We start from the raw sequence: 25,467 nt of genomic DNA, 5'->3' as shown, positions 1-25,467 counted from the left end.
GTACAGCTCAGCAGCGTGCAGCTCACCTGCATACAGCTCACCAGCGTACAGCTCATCAGCGTACAGCTCACCTGCATACAGCTCACCAGCGTGCAGCTCACAAGCGTGCAGCTCACAAGCGTACAGCTCACCAGCGCACATTTCACCATCCTACAGCTCACCTGCGTTCAGTTCACTAGTGCACATTTCACCATCCTACAGCTCACCAGCGTGCAGCTCACAAGCGTGCAGCTCACAAGCATGCAGCTCACAAGCATACAGCTCACCAGTGCACATATCACCATCCTACAGCTCACCAGCGTACAGCTCATCAGCGTACTGCTCCCAATGTAGAGCTCACCAGTGCACAGCTCACAAGCGTACAGCTCATCACCATACAACTCATCTGCGTACAGCTCACCCACATACAGCACACCAGCGTACAGCTCACCTGCGTACAGTTCACCATCATACAGCTCACCAACGTACAGCTCACCAACGTGCAGCTCACCAGTGTACAGCTCACAAGCGTATAGCTCACTAGTGTACAGCTCACCAGCATACAGCTCACCAGTGTGCAGCTCACCAGCGTACAGCTCACCAGCGTACAGCTCACCAGCGTTCAGCTCACCAGAGTATAGCTCATCAGTTTACAGCTCACCAACATACAGCACTCCAGCATACAGCTCACCAGTGTACATCTCACAAGCATACAGCTCACAAGGGTACAGCTCAGCAGCTTACAGCTCACCAGCGTATCGCTCACCAGTGTACATCTCACCAGTATTCAGCTCGCCTTTGTACAGCTCACCAACATACAGCTCACCAGTGTACCACTCACCATCGTTCAGCTCGCCTGTGTTCAGCCCGCCTGTGTACAGCTCACCAGCATTAAGCTTACCAACGTACAGCTCACCAGTGTACAGCTCACCAGCATTCGGCTCGCCTGTGTACAGCTCACCAGCGTACAGCTCACCAGCGTACAGCTCACCAGCAAACTACTCACCAGCATACAGCTCACCAGTGTACATCTCACCAACATACAGCACACCAGCGTTCAGCTCACCAGTGTACAGTTCACCAGTGTACAGCTCACCAGTGTACAGCTCACCAGCCTACAGCTCAGCAGTGTACAGCTCACCAGCATACAGCTCACCAATGTACAGCTCACCAACGTTCAGCTCACCAGCGTACTGCTCACCAGTGTACAGCTCACCAGCGTGCTGCTCACCAGCGTACAGCTCACCAGCGTACAGCTCACCAGCATATATCTCACCAGTGTACAGCTCACCGGCGTACAGCTCACCAGCATACAGCCTACCAAAATACAGCTCACCAGAGTAAAGCTCACACGCCGCATACAGCTCATCAGTGTACAGCACACTAGTGTACAGCTCACCAGTGTATAACATACCAGCGTACAGCTCATCAGCATCCAGCTCATTAGCATGCAGCTCACCAGTGTACAGCTCACCAGCGTACAGCTCACCAGTGTACAGTTCACCAGTGTACACGTCACCAGTGTACATCTCACCAGTGTACAGCTTACCAGCAGTACAGCTCACCAGTGTACAGCTCACCAGCTTACCGCTCACCAGTGTACAGCTCACCACCATACAGCTCACCAGCATACAGCTCATACAGCTCACCAGTGTACAGCTCACCAGTGTACATCTCACCAGTGTACATCTCACCAGTGTACAGCTCACCAGTGTACAGCTCACCAGTGTACAGCTCATCAGTGTGCAGCTCACCAGTGTACAGCTCACCAGTGTACATCTCACGAGTGTACATCTCACCAGTGTACAGCTCACCAGTGTACCGCTCACCAACACACAGCTCACCAGTGTACAGCTCACCAGCATTCGGCTCGCCTGTGTACAGCTCACCAGCGTACAGCTCACCAGCGTACAGCTCACCAGCAAACTACTCACCAGCATACAGCTCACCAGTGTACATCTCACCAACATACAGCACACCAGCGTTCAGCTCACCAGTGTACAGTTCACCAGTGTACAGCTCACCAGTGTACAGCTCACCAGCCTACAGCTCAGCAGTGTACAGCTCACCAGCATACAGCTCACCAATGTACAGCTCACCGGCGTACAGCTCACCAGCATACAGCCTACCAAAATACAGCTCACCAGAGTAAAGCTCACACGCCGCATACAGCTCATCAGTGTACAGCACACTAGTGTACAGCTCACCAGTGTATAACATACCAGCGTACAGCTCATCAGCATCCAGCTCATTAGCATGCAGCTCACCAGTGTACAGCTCACCAGCGTACAGCTCACCAGTGTACAGTTCACCAGTGTACACGTCACCAGTGTACATCTCACCAGTGTACAGCTTACCAGCAGTACAGTTCCCCAGTGTACAGCTCACCAGCTTACCGCTCACCAGTGTACAGCTCACCACCATACAGCTCACCAGCATACAGCTCATACAGCTCACCAGTGTACAGCTCACCAGTGTACATCTCACCAGTGTACATCTCAGCAGTGTACAGCTCACCAGTGTACAGCTCACCAGTGTACAGCTCATCAGTGTGCAGCTTACCAGTGTACAGTTCACCAGTGTACATCTCACCAGTGTACATCTCACCAGTGTACAGCTCACTAGTGTACAGCTCACCAGCGTACAGCTCATCAGTGTGCAGCTCACCAGTGTACAGCTCACCAGTGTACATCTCACGAGTGTACATCTCACCAGTGTACAGCTCACCAGTGTACCACTCACCAACACACAGCTCACCAGTGTACAGCTCACCAGCATTCGGCTCGCCTGTGTACAGCTCACCAGCGTACAGCTCACCAGCGTACAGCTCACCAGCAAACTGCTCACCAGCATACAGCTCACCAGTGTACATCTCACCAACATACAGCACACCAGCGTTCAGCTCACCAGTGTACAGCTCACCAGTGTACAGCTCACCAACGTTCAGCTCACAAGCATGCTGCTCACCAGCGTACAGCTCACCAGCGTTCAGCTCACAAGCGTACTGCTCACCAGTGTACAGCTCACCAGCGTGCTGCTCACCAGCGTACAGCTCACCAGCATCCAGCTCACCAGCGTACAGCTCACCAGCATATATCTCACCAGTGTACAGCTCACCGCCGTACAGCTCACCAGCATACAGCTCACCAAAATACAGCTCACCAGAGTAAAGCTCACACGCCGCATACAGCTCATCAGTGTACAGCACTCTAGTGTACAGCTCACCAGTGTATAACATACCAGCGTACAGCTCATCAGCATACAGCTCATTAGCATGCAGCTCACCAGTGTACAGCTCACCAGCGTACAGCTCACCAGTGTACAGTTCACCAGTGTACACGTCACCAGTGTACATCTCACCAGTGTACAGCTTACCAGCAGTACAGCTCACCAGTGTACAGCTCACCAGCTTACCGCTCACCAGTGTACAGCTCACCACCATACAGCTCACCACCGTACAGCTCATACAGCTCACCAGTGTACAGCTCACCAGTGTACAGCTCACCAACATTCAGCTCACCAGCGTACTGCTCACCAGTGTACAGCTCACGAGCGTGCTGCTCACCAGCGTACAGCTCACCGGCGTACAGCTCACCAGCATACAGCTCACCAAAATACAGCTCACCAGAGTAAAGCTCACCCGCCGCATACAACTCATCAGTGTACAGCACACTAGTGTACAGCTCACCAGTGTATAACATACCAGCGTACAGCTCATCAGCATACAGCTCATTAGCATGCAGCTCACCAGTGTACAGCTCACCAGTGTACAGTTCACCAGTGTACACGTCACCAGTGTACATCTCACCAGTGTACAGCTTTTACCAGCAGTACAGCTCACCAGTGTACAGCTCACCAGCTTACCGCTCACCAGTGTACAGCTCACCACCATACAGCTCACCAGCATACAGCTCATACAGCTCACCAGTGTACAGCTCACCAGTGTACATCTCACCAGTGTACACCTCACCAGTGTACAGCTCACCAGTGTACAGCTCACCAGCGTACAGCTCATCAGTGTGCAGCTTACCAGTGTACAGCTCACCAGTGTACATCTCACCAGTGTACATCTCACCAGTGTACAGCTCACTAGTGTACAGCTCACCAGCGTACAGCTCATCAGTGTGCAGCTCACCAGTGTACAGCTCACCAGTGTACATCTCACGAGTGTACATCTCACCAGTGTACAGCTCACCAGTGTACCACTCACCAACACACAGCTCACCAGTGTACAGCTCACCAGCATTCGGCTCGCCTGTGTACAGCTCACCAGCGTACAGCTCACCAGCGTACAGCTCACCAGCAAACTGCTCACCAGCATACAGCTCACCAGTGTACATCTCACCAACATACAGCACACCAGCGTTCAGCTCACCAGTGTACAGCTCACCAGAGTACAGCTCACCAGCATACAGCTCACCAGTGTACAGCTCACCAACGTTCAGCTCACAAGCGTACTGCTCACCAGTGTACAGCTCACCAGCGTGCTGCTCACCAGCGTACAGCTCACCAGCGTACAGCTCACCAGCGTACAGCTCACCAGCATATATCTCACCAGTGTACAGCTCACCGGCGTACAACTCACCAGCATACAGCTCACCAAAATACAGCTCACCAGAGTAAAGCTCACACGCCGCATACAGCTCATCAGTGTACAGCACTCTAGTGTACAGCTCACCAGTGTATAACATACCAGCGTACAGCTCATCAGCATACAGCTCATTAGCATGCAGCTCACCAGTGTACAGCTCACCAGCGTACAGCTCACCAGTGTACAGTTCACCAGTGTACACGTCACCAGTGTACATCTCAACAGTGTACAGCTTACCAGCAGTACAGCTCACCAGTGTACAGCTCACCAGCTTACCGCTCACCAGTGTACAGCTCACCACCATACAGCTCACCAGCGTACAGCTCATACAGCTCACCAGTGTACAGCTCACCAGTGTACTGCTCACCAGTGTACAACTCACCAGCCTATAGCTCAGCAGTGTACAGCTCACCAGCATACAGCTCACCAGTGTACAGCTCACCAACATTCAGCTCACCAGCGTACTGCTCACCAGTGTACAGCTCACCAGCGTGCTGCTCACCAGCGTACAGCTCACCGGCGTACAGCTCACCAGCATACAGCTCACCAAAATACAGCTCACCAGAGTAAAGCTCACCCGCCGCATACAGCTCATCAGTGTACAGCACACTAGTGTACAGCTCACCAGTGTATAACATACCAGCGTACAGCTCATCAGCATACAGCTCATTAGCATGCAGCTCACCAGTGTACAGCTCACCAGCGTACAGCTCACCAGTGTACAGTTCACCAGTGTACACTTCACCAGTGTACATCTCACCAGTGTACAGCTTACCAGTGTACAGCTCAACAGCTTACCGCTCACCAGTGTACAGCTCATTACCATACAGCTCACCCGCGTACAGCTCATACAGCTCACCAGTGTACAGCTCACCAGTGTACATCTCACCAGTGTACAGCTCACCAGCATTACAGCTCACCAGTGTACAGCTCCCCAGTGTACATCTCACCAGTGTACATCTCACCAGTGTACAGCTCACCAGCGTACAGCTCATCAGTGTGCAGCTCACCAGTGTACAGCTCACAAGTGTACATCTCACCAGTGTACATCTCACCAGTGTACAGCTCACCAGTGTACAGCTCACCAGCGTACAGCTCATCAGTCTGCAGCTCACCAGTGTACAGCTCACCAGTGTACATCTCACCAGTGTACAGCTCACCAGTGTACAGCTCACCAACATACAGCTCACCAGTGTACAACTCACCACCGTTCAGCTCGCCTGTGTACAGCTCACCGGCGTACAGCTCACCAGCATACAGCTCACCAAAATACAGCTCACCAGAGTAAAGCTCACCCGCGCACATACAGCTCATCAGTGTACACCACACAAGTGTACAGCTCACCAGTGCATAACATACCAGCGTAAAGCTCACCAGCATTCAGCTCGTCTGCGTACAGCTTACCAGTTTACAGCTCACCAACATACAGCACACCAGCGTACAGCTCACCAGTGTACAGCTCACAAGCATGCAGCTCACAAGCGTACAGCTCACCTGCGTACAGTTCACCAGCATACAGCTCACAAGCGTACAGCTCACCAGCGTATCGCTCACCAGTGTACATCTCACCAGTATTCAGCTCGCCTTTGTACAGCTCACCAACATACAGCTCACCAGTGTACAACTCACCATCGTTCAGCTCGCCTGTGTTCAGCTTGCCTGTGTACAGCTCACCAGCGTTAAGCTCACCAACGTACAGCTCACCAGTGTACAGCTCACCAGCGTTCGGCTCGCCTGTGTACAGCTCACCAGCGTACAGCTCACCAGCAAACTGCTCACCAGCATACAGCTCACCAGTGTACATCTCACCAACATACAGCACACCAGTGTTCAGCTCACCAGTGTACAGCTCACCAGTGTACAGCTCACCAGTGTACAGCTCACCAGCCTACAGCTCAGCAGTGTACAGCTCACCAGTGTACAGCTCACCAACGTTCAGCTCACCAGCATGAAGCTCACCAGCGTACAGCTCACCAGCGTACAGCTCACCAGCGTACTGCTCACCAGCATATATCTCACCAGTGTACAGCTCACCGGCGTACAGCTCACCAGCATACAGCTCACCAAAATACAGCTCACCAGAGTAAAGCTCACACGCCGCATACAGCTCATCAGTGTACAGCACTCTAGTGTACAGCTCACCAGTGTATAACATACCAGCGTACAGCTCATCAGCATACAGCTCATTAGCATGCAGCTCACCAGTGTACAGCTCACCAGCGTACAGCTCACCAGTGTACAGTTCACCAGTGTACACGTCACCAGTGTACATCTCACCAGTGTACAGCTTACCAGCAGTACAGCTCACCAGTGTACAGCTCACCAGCTTACCGCTCACCAGTGTACAGCTCACCACCATACAGCTCACCAGCGTACAGCTCATACAGCTCACCAGTGTACAGCTCACCAGTGTACAGCTCACCAGTGTACAACTCACCAGCCTATAGCTCAGCAGTGTACAGCTCACCAGCATACAGCTCACCAGTGTACAGCTCACCAACATTCAGCTCACCAGCGTACTGCTCACCAGTGTACAGCTCACCAGCGTGCTGCTCACCAGCGTACAGCTCACCGGCGTACAGCTCACCAGCATACAGCTCACCAAAATACAGCTCACCAGAGTAAAGCTCACCCGCCGCATACAGCTCATCAGTGTACAGCACACTAGTGTACAGCTCACCAGTGTATAACATACCAGCGTACAGCTCATCAGCATACAGCTCATTAGCATGCAGCTCACCAGTGTACAGCTCACCAGCGTATAGCTCACCAGTGTACAGTTCACCAGTGTACACTTCACCAGTGTACATCTCACCAGTGTACAGCTTACCAGTGTACAGCTCAACAGCTTACCGCTCACCAGTGTACAGCTCACCACCATACAGCTCACCCGCGTACAGCTCATACAGATCACCAGTGTACAGCTCACCAGTGTACATCTCACCAGTGTACAGCTCACCAGCAGTACAGCTCACCAGTGTACAGCTCCCCAGTGTACATCTCACCAGTGTACATCTCACCAGTGTACAGCTCACCAGCGTACAGCTCATCAGTGTGCAGCTCACCAGTGTACAGCTCACAAGTGTACATCTCACCAGTGTACATCTCACCAGTGTACAGCTCACCAGTGTACAGCTCACCAGCGTACAGCTCATCAGTCTGCAGCTCACCAGTGTACAGCTCACCAGTGTACATCTCACCAGTGTACAGCTCACCAGTGTACAGCTCACCAACATACAGCTCACCAGTGTACAACTCACCACCGTTCAGCTCGCCTGTGTACAGCTCACCGGCGTACAGCTCACCAGCATACAGCTCACCAAAATACAGCTCACCAGAGTAAAGCTCACCCGCGCACATACAGCTCATCAGTGTACAGCACACAAGTGTACAGCTCACCAGTGCATAACATACCAGCGTAAAGCTCACCAGCATTCAGCTCGTCTGCGTACAGCTTACCAGTTTACAGCTCACCAACATACAGCACACCAGCGTACAGCTCACCAGTGTACAGCTCACAAGCATGCAGCTCACAAGCGTACAGCTCACCTGCGTACAGTTCACCAGCATACAGCTCACAAGCGTACAGCTCACCAGCGTATCGCTCACCAGTGTACATCTCACCAGTATTCAGCTCGCCTTTGTACAGCTCACCAACATACAGCTCACCAGTGTACAACTCACCATCGTTCAGCTCGCCTGTGTTCAGCTTGCCTGTGTACAGCTCACCAGCGTTAAGCTCACCAACATACAGCTCACCAGTGTACAGCTCACCAGCGTTCGGCTCGCCTGTGTACAGCTCACCAGCGTACAGCTCACCAGCAAACTGCTCACCAGCATACAGCTCACCAGTGTACATCTCACCAACATACAGCACACCAGTGTTCAGCTCACCAGTGTACAGCTCACCAGTGTACAGCTCACCAGTGTACAGCTCACCAGCCTACAGCTCAGCAGTGTACAGCTCACCAGTGTACAGCTCACCAACGTTCAGCTCACCAGCATGAAGCTCACCAGCGTACAGCTCACCAGCGTACAGCTCACCAGCGTACTGCTCACCAGCATATATCTCACCAGTGTACAGCTCACCGGCGTACAGCTCACCAGCATACAGCTCACCAAAATACAGCTCACCAGAGTAAAGCTCACCCGCGCACATACAGCTCATCACTGTACAACACACTAGTGTACAGCTCCCCAGTGTATAACATACCAGCGTACAGCTCATCAGCATACAGCTCATTAGCATGCAGCTCACCAGTGTACAGCTCACCTGCATACAGCTCACCAGTGTACAGTTCACCAGTGTACACGTCACCGGTGTACAGCTCATCAGCATACAGCTCACCAGTGTACAGCTCACCAGCATACAGCTCACCAGTGTACAGTTCACCAGTGTACACGTCACCAGTGTACAGCTCATCAGCATACAGCTCACCAGTGTACAGCTCACCAGCATACAGCTCACCAGTGTACAGTTCACCAGTGTACACGTCACCAGTGTACAGCTCATCAGCATACAGCTCACCAGTGTACAGCTCACCAGCATACAGCTCACCAGTGTACAGTTCACCAGTGTACACGTCACCAGTGTACAGCTCATCAGCATACAGCTCACCAGTGTACAGCTCACCAGCATACAGCTCACTAGTGTACATCTCACCAGTGTACAGCATACCAGCAGTACAGCTCACCAGTGTACAGCTCACCAGCTTACAGCTCATTAGTGTACAGCTCACCGACGTACCGCTCACCAGTGTACAGCTCACCAGTGTGCAGTTCACCAGCATACAGCTCACTAGTGTACATCTCACCAGTGTACAGCATACCAGCAGTACAGCTCACCAGTGTACAGCTCACCAGCTTACAGCTCATTAGTGTACAGCTCACCGGCGTACCGCTCACCAGTGTACAGCTCACCAGTGTACAGCTCACCAGCATGCAGCTCACTAGTGTACATCTCACCAGTGTACAGCATACCAGCAGTACAGCTCACCAGTGTACAGCTCACCAGCTTACAGCTCATTAGTGTACAGCTCACCAGCGTACCGCTCACCAGTGTACAGTTCACCACCATACAGCTCACCAGCGTACAGCTCATACAGCTCACCAGTGTACATCTCACCAGTGTACAGCTCACCAGCAGTACAGCTCACCAGTGTACAGCTCACCAGTGTACATCTCACCAGTGTACAGCTCACCAGCAGTACAGCTCACCAGTGTACAGCTCATCAGTGTGCAGCTCACCAGTGTACATCTCACCAGTTTACAGCTCACCAGTGTACAGCTCACAGGCGTACAGCTCATCAGTGTGCAGCTCACCAGTGTACAGTTCACCAGCGTTCAGCTCACCAGTGTACAGCCAGCTGATCTCCCCACGTTGTGAAAATTATGGCGTGTCCCCTGCCGTCAGGTTGGCTGGGCAGGTCTGGAAAATGCCGGCAACTCCGTGAATCCCGAGATCAGGATGTCCTACAAAATCTCCAATATAAAAGCCCCATCGCCCCCCCTCCCCCCCCCACCCACTTGCACAAGGAGACCCCACCGCTCCCCCATCCGGCGAACATGGCCCACGCTTCACCAGGAGCCCACCCCACAGTCACAAGGAAGCCTGTCCCACCGCGGATAAGGGGAATTGCCCCAAAGGAGCTCCCCAGAGGGGTCACCCCTGACAATGCTGAGGGGGCAGTGCCATGGGGCAGTGCCAGGGTACTTCTCAGGCATGCCACTCTCCTATTCCATGGGCTCTGCCTGTGCGCATCCGGGGTTTCCTTCACCTGGTTCACGGTTTTAAAAAGCAGTTGTAAACCTCATCGATCTGATGTCTGTGATGGCAGACAGGCTATCATCCGTATGTAATATGAGTAGTTCATCATCACTGTAAATTCTATGATCTGCATGTGTATTATAAGTTCTATGTTTCACTGTTGTAGTTCTGGCATCCGACCAGCAGGTGGGGCGAGTATGGAGTCCCGGGACCTGGATGCACCATGTGGTCCTTCAGAAGGCGTTTGTAAGGAGTTGATAGCAGTCACAGATTAGAGCAGCTCTGTTGTATCTTAGTGTAAGTTAGTGATAGACATTTATTTCCAACTGTATTCATCTGAGACATTTTAGTTATTCATTAGTGTAGTGTTAGTAATAAATAGCTTTGTTTGTAAAACAAAGTCCAATGTTCCTTGTTCACATCAGCCAATGTCAGGTCAGCAAGCGGGAGATTGTTAATGTGGAGGAAACTCTACAGCAGCGAAGCCCTTCAATTATATTACAATTTATTGGGATGACGTTTCCAACCTTCCTGGGTGGGTGGATGTGACGTCACTGGTGGGGGGGGGGTCGGGGAAAATCTGAAAGCAAGATACAGCCGGAGAGATTCCCGTTTTCCAGCACTCGGAGGAAGTTGCATCCACATCACCATTTGCGCTCCTGGCGAATGCGGGCACAACCCCACCCCCCATCGCCCCCCCCCCCATTGTCTCGATCCATCTCCTTGGCAACTGTCTGAAGCAAAAAGGACTGTTTGCAATCGTGGTGTCCTATGTGACCCCGAGATGATCATCTGACCACAGAGTCGCTAATAAACCACCATTTCCCACCTCCGTAATCGCTTGGCATTCTCCCTGCCTCAGCCCACCTACTGCTGAGAAAAACATCCATACCTTTGTTACCACCATCCCCACAGTCCCATCTTGACCGCTGAGTGGACCCCTGGCTGGCCTCCCATTTTGCAAGCTGGAGACCTTCAAACATTCTGCTGCCCATGTCCTAATTTTCACCTCTTATCATAGAATCATAGAAGTTTACAGCATGGAAACAGGCCCTTCGGCCCAACCAGTCCATGCCGCCCAGTTTTTACCATTAAGCTAGTCCCAGTTGCCCGCACTTGGCCCATAACCCTCTATACCCATCTTACCCATGTAACTATCTAAATGCTTTTTAAAAGACACAATTGTACCCGCCTCTACTACTACCTCTGGCAGCCCATTCCAGACACTCACTACCCTCTGAGTGAAGAAATTGCCCCTCTGGGCCCTTCTGAATCTCTCCCCTCTCACCTTAAACCTATGCCCTCTAGTTTTAGACTCCCCTACCTTTGGGAAAAGATGTTGACTATCTACCTTATCTATGCCCCTCATTATTTTATAGACCTCTATAAGATCACCCCTAAGCCTCCTACGCTCCAGGGAAAAAAGTCCCAGTCTATCCAGCCTCTCCTTATAACTCAAACCATCAAGTCCCGGCAACATCCTAGTAAATCTTTTCTGCACTCTTTCTAGTTTAATAATATCCTTTCTATAATAGGGTGACCAGAACTGCACACAGTATTCCAAGTGTGGCCGTACCAATGTCTTGTACAACTTCAACAAGACGTCCCAACTCCTGTATTCAATGTTCTGACCAATGAAACCAAGCATGCCGAATGCCTTCTTCACCACCCTGTCCACCTGCGACTCCACCTTCAAGGAGCTATGAACCTGTACTCCTAGATCTCTTTGTTCTATAACTCTCCCCAACGCCATACCATTAACTGAGTAGGTCCTGGCCTGATTCAATCTGCCAAAATGCATCACCTCACATTTATCTAAATTAAATTCCATCTGCCATTCGTCGGCCCACTGGACTAATTGATCAAGATCCCGTTGCAATCCTAGATAACCTTCTTCACTATCCACTGTGCCACCAATCTTGGTGTCATCTGCAAACTTACTAACCATGCCTCCTAAATTCTCATCCAAATCATTAATATAAATCACAAATAACAGTGGACCCAGCACCGATCCCTGAGGCACACCACTGGTCACAGGCCTCCAGTTTGAAAAACAACCCTCTACAACCACCCTCTGCCTTCTGTCGTCCAGCCAATTTTGAATCCAATTGGCAACCTCACCCTGGATCCCGTGAGCTGTAACCTTCTGCAACAACCTACCATGCGGTACCTTGTCAAAGGCTTTGCTAAAGTCCATGTAGACAACGTCTACTGCACTGCCCTCATCTACCTTCTTGGTCACTCCCTCAAAAAACTCAATCAAATTTGTGAGACATGATTTTCCACGCACAAAGCCATGCTGACTGCCCCGAATCAGTCCTTGCCTCTCTAAATGCTTGTAGATCCTGTCTCTCAGAATACCTTCTAGCAACTTACCTACTACAGACGTTAGGCTCACCGGTCTGTAGTTCCCAGGCTTTTCCCTGCTGCCCTTCTTAAACAAGGGCATAACATTCGCCACTCTCCAATCTTCAGGCACCTCACCTGTGGCTGCCGATGATTCAAATATCTCGGTTAGGGGACCCGCAATTTCCTCCCTAGCCTCCCACAACATCCTGGGATACATCCTGGGATACATTTCACTCATGTATCATGGGATACATCTTCCCATTCACCTCCCATCCCTGGGCTCGCTAACCTCCACTGCTACTTAAAGACTGCCTTGAAATTAAAATTCCCACCCTTGTGTTCAAATCCCTCCATGGTCTTCCCTCATCGCTGTCTCAATAATCTCATCCAGCCCCAGGACCCTCGGAGACATCTGAGCTCATCCAACTCCTGCCTCTCTAGCATCCTCGATTCTAATCTCGCCACCGGACTTTAAGCTCCCTGGGCCTGAAGACCTGGAATTTCCTCCCTAAATCTCACCATCTCTGCACTTCTCCATCTCCTCCTTTAAGCTGCTGCTACACCTTTGACTGTCTTTAACTACTTTCTCCCTGTATAGTTTGGTGCCCAAGCAAGCTTTATGATGCCGAGTGGCGGTGGGTGGCGGCTTCCTCCCAGGGCCGGGGTACAAGGTCATCTGCCTCTCCTCCACTGCGCCCAGGAGGGTCACCAGCTCAGCTTCAGTAAATCTCGGGGCCGCTCTGCCCGCTGCCATCTTGATGACTGGGATGGTGTGTGTCAGGAGTGATGTTGTACACTCGGCTGCAGCTTGTCAGGTTTTTGAGTGTCAATGGCGAAACTGCTGAATCCGGCACCGTTTCTCATTGGAATCGATTGTGTCCCATGTGCCGCCGGTGCCGGCCTCTCAACGGTAACTGAACCGGTCCAGGTGCAGCCCAGTTTTGGTGTGGTGGAGCTCCACGAATTCTGTGCCGTCGTCAACACTTAGTCTCAGAAACGGAGAATCCCGCCCAGTATTTGCTGTTTATATATTTTACGAAGTCTTACAACACCAGGTTAAAGTCCAACAGGTTTGTTTCGATGTCACTAGCTTTCGGAGCGCTGCTCCTTCCTCAGGTGAATGAAGAGGTCTGTTCCAGAAACATATATATAGCCAGATTCAAAGATGCCAAACAATGCTAGAAATGCGACCATTAGCAGGTGATTAAATCTTTACAGATCCAGAGATGGGGTCCAGAAACTTATAGCCAAGTTCCGTACACATGAGTGCGGCTTCAACCGGGACCTGGGATTGATGTCGCATTACATTCATCCCCCACCGTCTGGCCTGCGAAATCCTACCAACTGTCCTGGCTTGACACAATTCACACCTCTTTAACCTGGGGTTACCCCATCTCTGGATCTGTAAAGATTTAATCACCTGCTAATGGTCGCATTCCAAGCATTGTTTGGTATCTTTGAATCTGGCTATATATGTGTTTCTGGAACATACCTCTTCATTCACCTGAGGAAGGAGCAGCGCTCCGAAAGCTAGTGACATCGAAACAAACCTGTTGGACTTTAACCTGGTGTTGTAAGACTTCGTACTGTGCTCACCCCAGTCCAACGCCGGCATCTCCACATCATCTTTGGACTGTGGGTGGAAACCAGAGCACCCGGAGGAAACCCACACAGACACGGGGAGCACGTGCAGACTCCGCACAGACAGTGACCCAAGCCAGTTATCGAACCTGGGACCCTGGAGCCGTGAAGCAATTGTGCTATCCACAATTCTACCGTGCTGCCCCATATCATAGAATTTACGATGTGGAGGTGCCGGTGTTGGACTGGGGTGAGCACATTAAGAAGTCTTACAACACCAGGTTAAAGTCCAACATGTTTGTTTCAAACACTAGGTTTCGGAGCACTGCTCCTTCCTCAGGTGAATGAAGAGGTATGTTCCAGAAACATATATGTAGACAAATTCATAGATGCAAGACAATGTTTAGAATGCAAGCATTAGCAGGTGATTCAATCTTTACAGGTCCAGAGATGGGGTAACCCCAGGTTAAAGAGGTCTGAATTGTGTCAAGCCAGGACAGTTGGTAGGATTTTGCAGGCCAGATGGTGGGGGATGAATGTAATGCGACATGAATCCCAGGTCCCGGTTGAGGCCGCACTCATGTGTGCGGAACTTGGCTATAAGTTTCTGCACGGCTATTCTGCGTTGTCGCGCGTCCTGAAGGCCGCCTTGGAGAACATTTACCCGGAGATCAGAGGCTGAATGCCCTTGACTGCTGAAGTGTTCCCCGACTGGAAGGGAACACTTATATATATGTATAATTATATATATATATGTTTCTGGAACATACCTCTTCATTCACCTGAGGAAGGAGCAGTGCTCCGAAAGCTAGTGACATCGAAACAAACCTGTTGGACTTTAACCTGGTGTTGTAAGACTTCTTACATAGAATTTACAGTGCAGAAGGAGGCCATTCGGCCCATCGAGTCTGCACCGGCTCTTGGAAAGAGCACCCTACCCAAGCCCGCACCTCCACCCTATCCCCATAACCCAGTAACCCCACCCGACACTAAGGGCAATTTTGGACCCTAAGGGCAATTTATCATGGCCAATCCACCTAACCTGCACATCTTTGGACTGTGGGAGGAAACCGGAGCACCCGGAGGAAACCCACGCACACACGGGGAGAATGTGCAGACTCCGCACAGACAGTGACCCAAGCCGGGAATCGAACCTGGGACTCTGGAGCTGTGAAGCAATTGTGCTAACCACTATGCTACCGCGCTGCCCATCACGGTTTGGCAATGCTCGGTTATTCAAGGGTGCAACATAGACGACAAGTATTTGCAAATCGAACTGGTAATTGGCTCAATGTTGTTTCTCACAATCATTTTCAGTGAAATTATATCAAGGTATTCACAGGTGAGACGATTAGACACGCTCATTTTAAATGCTTATTTTTGCTGATAAACCCATTTTCGGTTTCAATTATAACAGTGTGCCAGGTTCGCACTCTTAAATACATTAAGGCATACTTTTGAATGGGATAAAATATACAACCACATTCCATTATGCTACCCATGGCACTGGTTGAAAGAAGGCTGTATGGTTGCAATTATGCAAATAAACTTTCGCACAAAACCCTGTCAGGAACTTAGCAGAGGCAATCAGATCAACCAATAATCTTATTCAGTGTTTTTCAAACTTCTCTTTCCCAGGACCCACTTTTGCCAACCAGCCATCCTTCAGGACCCATGCCGGCCGATCTTCGCGCTTATCTTTAATGTGAAAGGGGAGCCTGCTTGGTCCTCGCGACCTCACTCCAGTCAGGTTCACAGGAGGAGAGGGCAATGCACAGGTCAGGGGCAGACTTCAGCCATTTCCTTTGTGCCATCTTCATGTTTGTGAAAACAGAAAATCCAACCTCGCACATGTAGGTCATTGTGAATAGCAACAAAATGCTTGTTTTACTCACCACTTGATACTCCTGGGAGACGCTACTCCAGAATGGACTTTTGACGTGTTTTTAATGTGGTATCACAGGTCAGGTGCAGCAGAGTAATCTTTTAATTTTGAGTCAGCTGTAAATTAATAGCTGACTCTGGGGTCTTAACCTCAAAAGGAATTTTTCACCCACTACTTTTTCAAACCTGCAACTTCTCTCATTTGCCAGTACTTCCCCATATATATCACACATGGGCTTTACATCGTTATTTGCATTTGCACAATTGACAAAACCATACCTCAAGAAATCATCTTTGTACTGCTTTATTCCCGAGTTTCTTCTTTGTGAGCTGTTAACCAGAGGCGCTGGAGCTCTGTACAGAGCTAACACCAGCACTGTTCTGTCCTGACCAGGCCTCTCCTGAGCAGCTCTCTCCAGCAGGTTCAGATGTGAGATCCTGCCCAGTAGGTACACTGCTTATTTGTGTCTCTGGCCATCTCCTGGAAGAAAATGATTAATCTTCACAATCCTCTTGCCTTGCCTGCCAGCAGCTAGAAAATGGAAGAAGCTCTCCTCTGTGATTCGGCACCAAAGGCACGTACAAACAGGGTACTTGACACAGGACACTGCTGCCGGTTATGGCTGGAATACTGCATACAGCCTGATTTCTTCTCATTTAAAAGGCGGGAGATGCCGCTGTTCTCAATAAAAGTGACATTAGCAGCTGTTGAGCGCTTCTCTCGCGATCCAGACCACCAGGCAATGTTGCGACCAATGGCTCCACAACCTTCCCGACACCTGCCCGCCACCCACCAGGGGTTGAAAAACCCCAACCTTATTGGACGGCGGTGAAGGCTCTGGGGGCCAAAAGGCCGATTCTTGCTCCTAATTCGTATGTTTGTAAATTTGAAACCCAAGCTGAAAAATACAATTTTAAGCCCATTGGGCACCCCACACCCTATTGGCATCTTCAGGCCACCTCTCACACACTGTGAACTGGGGCCAGGGGAAAAGCTGAGGTAACACTGGTCAAGAGACTTAGAGGCAGCAGCTCTGAGGATGAAACTAGACGTGAAGGTGATGGTGAGGGAAGGGAAGGGAACTGGAAAGAGTTGCTTCACTGGGGGTGTTGATGTGGGTGCAGTGGATGAAGAGATTGAAAGTCAGCGCGCAGCAGTCAGGATGGGTGAGTTCAGGCATGAACTAAAATGGTTGAAAGGGTGGAAGAAGAGTGCAGCACACTATTGGTGGGGAAATATAAACTTTATTTTGAGAGGATGAGGAATGGAGAGGAAGATAGAAGTGAGGACAAGGGGCCGGAGAAAAGAGTAAGTTGAGTTGAAGGAACAAAGGAGAAAACATAGAATGCAAGACTAAAGTGAGCAGGTTGGAGAAGGAGAGAACACATATAAATAGTGCACGGTCTCTCTGTGTATATGCAGTTGAATAGTGCACAGTGTCTCTATGTATATTGAGTTGAATAGTGCACCATGGACTTTGTGTATATGGATTAAATAGTGCACAGTATCACTGTGTATATGGAGTTAAATAGTGCACAGTATCACTGTGTATATGGAGTTAAATAGTGCACAGTATCACTGTGTATATGGAGTTAAATAGTGCACAGTATCACTGTATATGGAGTTAAATAGTGCATGGTATCTCTGTATATATGGAGTTAAATAGTGCACAGTATCACTGTGTATATGGAGTTAAATAGTGCACAGTATCACTGTGTTTTTGGAGTTAAATACTGCACAGTATCACTGTGTATATGGAGTTCAATAGTGCACAGTATCACTGTGTATATGGAGTTAAATAGTGCATGGAATCTCTGTGTATATGGAGTTAAATAGTGCACAGTATCGCTGTGTATATGGAGTTAAATAGTGCACAGTATCACTGTGTATATGGAGTGAAATAGTGCACAGTATCACTGTGTATATGGAGTTAAATAGTGCATAGTATCACTGTGTATATGGAGTTAAATAGTGCACGGTATCTCTGTGTATATGGAGTTAAATAGTGCACAGTGTCACTGTGTATATGGAGTTAAATAGTGCATGCTATCTCTGTGTATATGGAGTTAAATAGTGCATGCTATCTCTGTGTATATGAAGACAAGTAATGCACTGTGTGTCTCTCTCTCTCTCTATATATATATATAGTTAAACGGTGCACTGTTTACTGTCTGTTCATGGTTTGTTGCCGATCGTGGCAGACAGTAAGGGCAGCAATCGACTATTTGAAGTTTGGTCTGTTTGAATCTTCCATAATACAAATGGTCCTTTGTTTTTCTTTTCTGTTTGAATCTTCCATAATACAAATGGTCCTTTGTTTTTCTTTTTTAAGGAAAGTAAATCCAGAAATGTTGATGTCACCGGCTTGGCGATATTTCTGTGATCCTTCATCATTGTTGTGGTATAACCCTGGAAAGTCTTTATCCAGCAGCACATTATGGTTGACCCTCAGCACCCGGCAACGCTGATTCGCCAGCTAGAAGCACCGCCGTCACTCCAGGGCAGCAAGCGTCCCGCGATCAGTGTTGGCCCTGCCAGTGATGGCTGTTTTGTTACCTGTGTGGTAGGTAAGTGTGCTACTCAATCCAGTTACAGCAGAGGCTTCTGGAAGAAGGCTCAAAGGTGTCCAGAAGTTTATGTAAGGTTTATTGAATAACAGAACTTAACAACTGCGTGAGTTCTTACTTTAAGAACTATACTAGTAGAAAGGTTACAACTTTTACATACAACAACTAGGCCTGACCACACTAGCAGCCCTGAGCTAAATCTCTGCTTCTGCTCTCCTCACAGTCTAATCAGCCCAAAGAGACCGGAGGGCTGCTTGCTTCTCCTTTTATACCCGCCAGTGCTGCCCCCTAGTGATCTTTCCATTTCCCACCAACCCCTTCTGTACATACCCGTGTAAGGATCAGTACAATGGCCAAACGCTGAGAATAAAGTTAAAAAGTAATCAATCAAAATGCACTATTTTGTCGCAACAATCCCAAACATGGAAAGCATATTCCTTAGCCCATAGAAATGAGTCAATAGGCACAGGGACTTTGAAAAAGAGATTTTAAATTTGCTCTTTATAGCTGTGACTGATTTGATCTGGTGTCAACTAACACTGGGGTTAAACCCCTTATTTGCTGTTGGCCTTATTTACAGAAATTGGTATCAAAACCATTCTCCCAGTGACTGGTTGTTTGCTGCTACTGAAAGCAAACCGATTTCAAAAATGCAGAATGATTTCCCAAGATTTCAGTCAAACTCCAAGCCAAATATTCTTCCTCTTTCAAGTCGGAAATAAATTGGGCCACTGCTCGCATCGCAGAGACTTTCAGGCAAGTGAGCCTGGCATTGGCGGGGGGTGGGGGGGGGGGGTGCAGGTCAGGAAAGGCAGGATCGGGATTGGGAGTCCAGGGGCCTGGGAAACGAGAATGGGGATCTGGGGACCAGGAGCTTTGGCGAATGAGGATCGGGAGAGAAGACTGGGGTTGTGGTCGAGTGTTGCTGACTGGGCGGGTGGTTCAATATCGAGATGGTAGGAGCGTTGCTGCTCCTCCCGGTTCCCGATTCAAGGAATCTACTTACCTTCTTTGTTGCAGATTGATAAGTTTGAATTCTCTTATTGCGGTGGCAACAGTGGCTAAACAATTTGATGGGATCGGCAGCAGCTTTTGGGCTTCTTAATTGTATTTGCAAAGAGTCTGATGCCCATTCAGGAACACGTGAAGTAGTCTTTTGGTTCGTCCTTACCCAATGTGTGAGGCAGCACAATTAGAGCTGAAGATGAGTCTTTGCCGCCCTCCATTTTGGGAGCTCAGTTGTCTAAGCCGGGTGTGTAAAGCCGGCTTGGCATGGTGGAATGTTTTGCCCGAGAACGTGCATCTTGAAAACGTGTATCCCATGTCAGGCTTACATTACAGCGGCGACTACACCTCAGAAGAATTCATTAGTTGTAATGGGCTGGTCATGAAAACTGCCGTATAAATGCAAGGCTTTGCGTTTTTTTCCCCCTTCTTTTTCTTCTTCCCTGTGTCATGTGAGAGTGCCTTTAAGAATTGGATGCTGAAGAAATGTACCTTTAACAGATGAAGCTGATCATATTGCTGAATTGATGTCACAGTGGGGGGGGGGGGGGGGGGAGAGCTGAGCTCACTTCTGCTTTTGGTTTCAGTTTGAGAAAGCAGCTTGGGTGTGTGTCTGTGTGTTTCCAGAGAGCTGCAGGAAGAAAAGCAAGGTGCTGGAGCTGAAGTCATCCAAGCTGATATATCTCTGCCATCCAACAGAATATATATATATTAACTGTGACCTGGTGTGTTACTTTTTTGAAGGTTTGAAGCCTTTTGGATGTTTGAAGGAACATTTTGAAGGATTATTTAGTGTTGTATTATTTTCGGGGTTATCTTTGAAGTAAGGGGTGTTAAGGGATCCAATGTTTATTTAAAAGATTAAGTTGAGTTCATGGAATAAACATTGTTTTGTGTTAAAAACCACGTCTCCATAATTGCAACACCACACCTGGGGAACAAGCCGTGTGCTTCAAAAGCAACAATCTATTAAAGGGGAGGTTGGTTGAACTCCATGATACATTTTGGGGTTCTGAAAACACCTCGCCCATAACACCTGTGACTGCAGGAATGCTCAGTGCACCTCCAGCTCAAACCCAGCTCCCAGTGCTTCCAGGGTTGTTTCACACAGCTTCGGATCAAACCATTTTATGAGTTGTCAGCTCTCTGAAGCTGTGTCAGCTGTTGACCAGTTTCTTACTAATTTTCTGAGTTGGCATGTATGAATATTCAAATACTGTGGGACATAAAATAGTAATTCAAAATTGCTACTACTCGCTTCTTAAGTACACCAATCTCCCTGCCGCCAAGTGTGAGATGCAGGCGTTTTGCAAACACCTTCCCCGTCACAGAACATCTGGTCCACCTGTTGCATGATGAAATGGATGGCTAAAGAGGACATCACAGCAGTTTTTAAATAACTCGGACGGTTTACACTTGTCATTTGAACTACTTACCTTCCGAGCTGCCCTTCCCTTCTAATTATACATGAAGTTAAAAGTAGTCATTGAAAGGATTAAGGTACTGTATTAAATAATGCAAACGCTTCATATAAATTTTGTCATCGTTTTAAATGTGCTGAGCTAAAGCAAATCAGTAAAAACCTCTGGTCTCGCAGCGGTTCCTGTGGAAACGCAGTTCCCGAATTAACATTAAGGATGACAGAGAAGCTATCGGCATTCGCCACGATTGTGGAATAAATTGGACAACATGCTTGTGCACAATTAAACATGAAAATACAGTAGCTGCTGTCCGATTTTCCCTGCTCTGCCCCACGTCTCATTACACGGGTACCTGACTTGGCATTGAAGCACGTGAAGGCTGCGAGGTTGGGCTAATTACCCAGCTAGTTACCCACTAAATATGCTAAAAAAAAGTGAGCGCTTGCCATTCAAGTGTAAGTGCATAATTAACTGGAAGGTAAGTCTTAATTACTGTGAAACAACCTCACCAGCCCTGAAAGTTTAATTTTACAAATCGGGAGGCACATTCCTTAAGGATTTAATTGTGTTAAATGTTATCTTTTCCTTAATCCCACAGGGATTAGGGATTAGCACTGCTGCCTCACAGCGCCAGGGACCCCGGTTCAATTCCGACCGCGGGGGGCTGCCTGTGTGGCGTTTGCACTATCTCCCCCTGTCTGCGTGGGTTTCCTCCGGGTGCTCCGGTTTCTTCCCACAGTCCAAAGATGTGCAGGTTAGGTGGATTGGCTCTGCTGAATTGCCCTGAGTGTCCAAATGCTTGTTGGTTGGGGTTATGGAGATGGGTGGCCGGGGGGGGGGGGGGGTGGCTATCAGAGGGTCGGTGCAGACGCGATGGTCCAAATGGCCTCCTTCTGCACTGTAGGGATTCTACTCTATAAGCCTTTCTTTCTTTCCCTATTTTTATTTTGCTTTCGAACATGAATTAAATCTATTTTATGTTTCCTTGTTTAGAGTCTGCATGCATCAGCCAGGATTCCACAATTAGTTGAAGTGGCTTCCCTTTCTCACACACACCACAGAACCCCTTCCCAGGGTGCTGCACTGCACGAGACATCCAAAGAGAATGAGCCTCCGCCTAAACTCCTGAGAAGGCTCTGTGTTTACAAATCAGCGTATTGAATGGAAGAGCACATCATTTTTGTTGCTGACCTCAAAATTAATTCTAACAAACATGAAGCAGAGCTACAGGGAAACTTTACTTTTTTTAAATGATGAAAAAGTGAACTCAGGGAAAAATACCTTTCTCAAATTTTAATGGACGGAACAAAATCATTGCTTTCCCCTGTAAATCAAGTACCGCCAAAACTGCGGGATTGGAATGATTAGTTATCCTCTATTTCTGGATTGTCTGAAGTAGCAATCTGTGTTTCTCACAGAATTCTAGATGGATAACCTGCTTACTAATTGCAATTTAACTATTCATATGACTGTCGAACCATTGCTCCTCTTTGACTGTTAACTTGGCCCCATTGTGTGATTCCTGGTTGAAGCTGGTCACAAGTTAGCACGGTTTGTAGTCCAACAGAATAAGCAGCATAGCCGGCTAAATTGTACAGCTGATACATTAGCACACCAGCTTCAATTTGCACAGACATTAAGGTTGTCATTCGTCATTCTTATCCTGCAACCTCATTAGGACCCCCTTTTACGTCAAAGTGACCCGGTGGTGAGTCTGAGGGTGTCTGCTGATCAGTCAGTGGCTGGCGTTACTTGTATATTAATTAGGTTTTTAATTGTATTAAGGTGGTGGGAATTAACTGGGGATTTATTTATGCCCCCCATATATAGGAACAAACTGAAACTGCAGTTGGATTTGAAGGCGCATGCTTGCAATGTGTACGTCTGCAATTAAATGCTTATAAACGTGCAAAGACTGAATTCCAATTTTATCCTTCGCCACCTGGCTGTTTGAAGTGAAACAACCTACTGATCAAAAGCATTCCGTTAGGTGTGAATTATTCAAGTCAAAATAATACTTTTTTTAAGTCACCCTTCACCCCAAGAATAAGTGAATTGCCCTGTAAAGCTACTGAATTAGTTAAGTTATTTCAGCAAGAAATTAAGAAGCGACTCAACTTTGACTGGTCCATATTAACTCTCTGATTTGAGCTGAATATAATCGGGATGATTGCCACTGCCAATTCACACTCGAGGTCCATATTAACTCAATGTTCACCCCGACTGCAACAACAACAAGTTGAATTAATATAGAACCATTAACGTGATGAACATCCCAAGCCACTTTGCAAAAATGTTAAGACGCACCATTTGAGGGATTTCCAGAGCTTACAACCCAGGTAGCTGAGGGCACAGTTACCAATGATAGAGCAATTAAAATTGGGGATGATCAAAATGCCAAATTAAGTGAGAATAGATATATAGGATTTGGAGAAGATTACAATGCGGAGGAAGGATTTGAAAACAAGAGTGAGGAATTTGAAGTTTTGCTTGACGGGTGTCCATGTAGCACAGTGAGCAGTGAACAGGATTTGGAATGAATAAGGCAGCAAGGTTTTCGATTAGCTCAATTTTACAGCAGGTAGAATGTGGGAGGCCACCTAAGATAGCATGGTATAGTCAAGTCTGGCTGTAATGGCAGCACGGTGCCACAGTGGTTAGCACTGCTGCCTCACAGCACCAGGGACCCGGGCTCAATTCCAGCCTCAGGTGACTGTCTGTGTGGAGTTTGCACTTTCTCCCTGTGTCTGCGTAGGTTTCCTCCGGGTGCTCCGGTTTCCTCCCACAGTCCAAAGATGTGCAGGTTAGTTGGATTGGCCACGCTAAATTCCCCTCAGTGTCCAAAGATGAGCAGGTTAGGTGGGGTTACGAGGGTAGAGTGGGGAAGTGGGCCTAGGTAGGGTCCTCTTTCAGAGGGTCGGTGCAGACCCATGGGCCGAATGGCCTCCTTCTGCACTTTAGAGATTCTAACCAAAGGATGATTGAAGATCTCACAGCAGGTTAGTTGCGTTGATGATGGAGTTGGATGGTATGACAGTGGTGGAAATAGGCAGTCTCAGTGATAACACGTTGGTTGTTCATCTCACGGTTAAAATGTGACATCAAGGTTTTGTGATCATGGTTTGGTCGATTCACTGCCATGGATGAATTATTCGTAGCTGTCGAAAAAACATGCCTTGGAATCAAAAGGTTGTATGTCCAATCTCGAGTCCCGACGTCAGTGCATATAATCTATTCTGGCATTTCCATACCATCGTTTGGATGAAAGATTAAACCAACGCCCTGTTTGCCCTCGTAGGGTGAATATAAAAGATCCCACAGCACTCTGTGGAGGAGGAGCCGGGGAGTTTATCCCAGTCTCCTGGTTAATACTTGTCCCTCACTGAACATCACTAAACACAGATTATCTGATCTTTATCGTGTTGCTGTATGTCGGAGCTTGCTGTGTGGATTTTGGTGAACACATTTTCCTACATTACAACAGACACTCCTTCAGAGGCAGTTCAATGCCTGTAAAATACATTGGCTCATCCCGGGATCATGAAAGTCCTTTCTCTCCATATGAACGATTTAAAAAAAAGAGGTTCCACTTTCTGCAAAGTAATCTTTTAACATTATGTTTTAGTCCTTAATTGCTGGAGTTCGGTTTTTTTAAAAACAATTTTGCTAAAATTCACCATTGCTTTCACCAATCTCCCGCTTTTAAAAAGTGCCACTCGGACCTTACATTGGACGTTTTTTCTCCGGAGGAAGGCAAGATTACAAATCTCGGTTAATGGTGGCTACAGCACGGCCTTATTCAAAGCAGAAGGTAGGTGTGTACTCGTGAAAGTGTTACATTTCTTGATGAGCTACGAGCTGCAGCAGTCAGCAGGCCATTTCAGTGGAAGAGTTCAGTCATTCCTCATTTTTATGCTGGTCGGGAGTAGTGGTTGATTCACAGCACCTCTGTCATTCACTGTCAGAGATGATTTATCCTCTATTTAACCTTGCTAGTTAATAAAGATTGCAGGAATGTGTATTATTTATCAAGGGCTTCAGCAACAAGCAGGTGGTGTTTATTTTTTTTTGGTGGTGTGAGATAGATTCGCGGTCTGAATTGACAGCAGTGAAGCCGGCTGCTCGATCAGCATACGCCCTTGAGTTACCTCTTGCTGTTAGGCCGTGGGTTTCTTCATGACTCGAGTTACGGACGACCGATGTGCCTGTGGTTCGGAAGCACCAGAGCAAAGCACGCATAGCCATACCTCCACAGTAACTCAACAAATCCAACTCCGCCCCAGAAAAGTGAATCTGTCAATGTACAACTGTCCTCTTTTTGA

The 25,467-nt window shown here is 48.4% G+C and overlaps 1 protein-coding gene and 1 long non-coding RNA gene across 2 annotated transcripts in view; one reads left to right on the top strand and one right to left on the bottom strand.

The window, feature by feature from the left end:
* The window catches only part of LOC140425628 (uncharacterized), an 82,546-nt gene that overhangs the window by 29,414 nt on the left and 27,665 nt on the right, over window positions 1-25,467 (bottom strand). The window lies entirely within an intron of this gene.
* LOC140425627 (cadherin-6-like) overlaps window positions 24,602-25,467 on the top strand; it is a 260,191-nt gene continuing 259,325 nt past the window's right edge. Inside the window, exon 1 of the mRNA XM_072510136.1 lies at window positions 24,602-24,956. The gene's annotated coding sequence lies outside the window, so the exon portion shown is untranslated. The remainder of the gene's footprint in view (window positions 24,957-25,467) is intronic.

The sequence above is a fragment of the Scyliorhinus torazame genome, chromosome 6 (assembly GCF_047496885.1).
Source record: "Scyliorhinus torazame isolate Kashiwa2021f chromosome 6, sScyTor2.1, whole genome shotgun sequence".
Taxonomy (NCBI): Eukaryota; Metazoa; Chordata; class Chondrichthyes; order Carcharhiniformes; family Scyliorhinidae; genus Scyliorhinus; species Scyliorhinus torazame.
The sequence above is the reverse complement of the archived record's forward strand: the minus strand, read 5'-3'. Positions and strand labels throughout refer to the sequence as shown.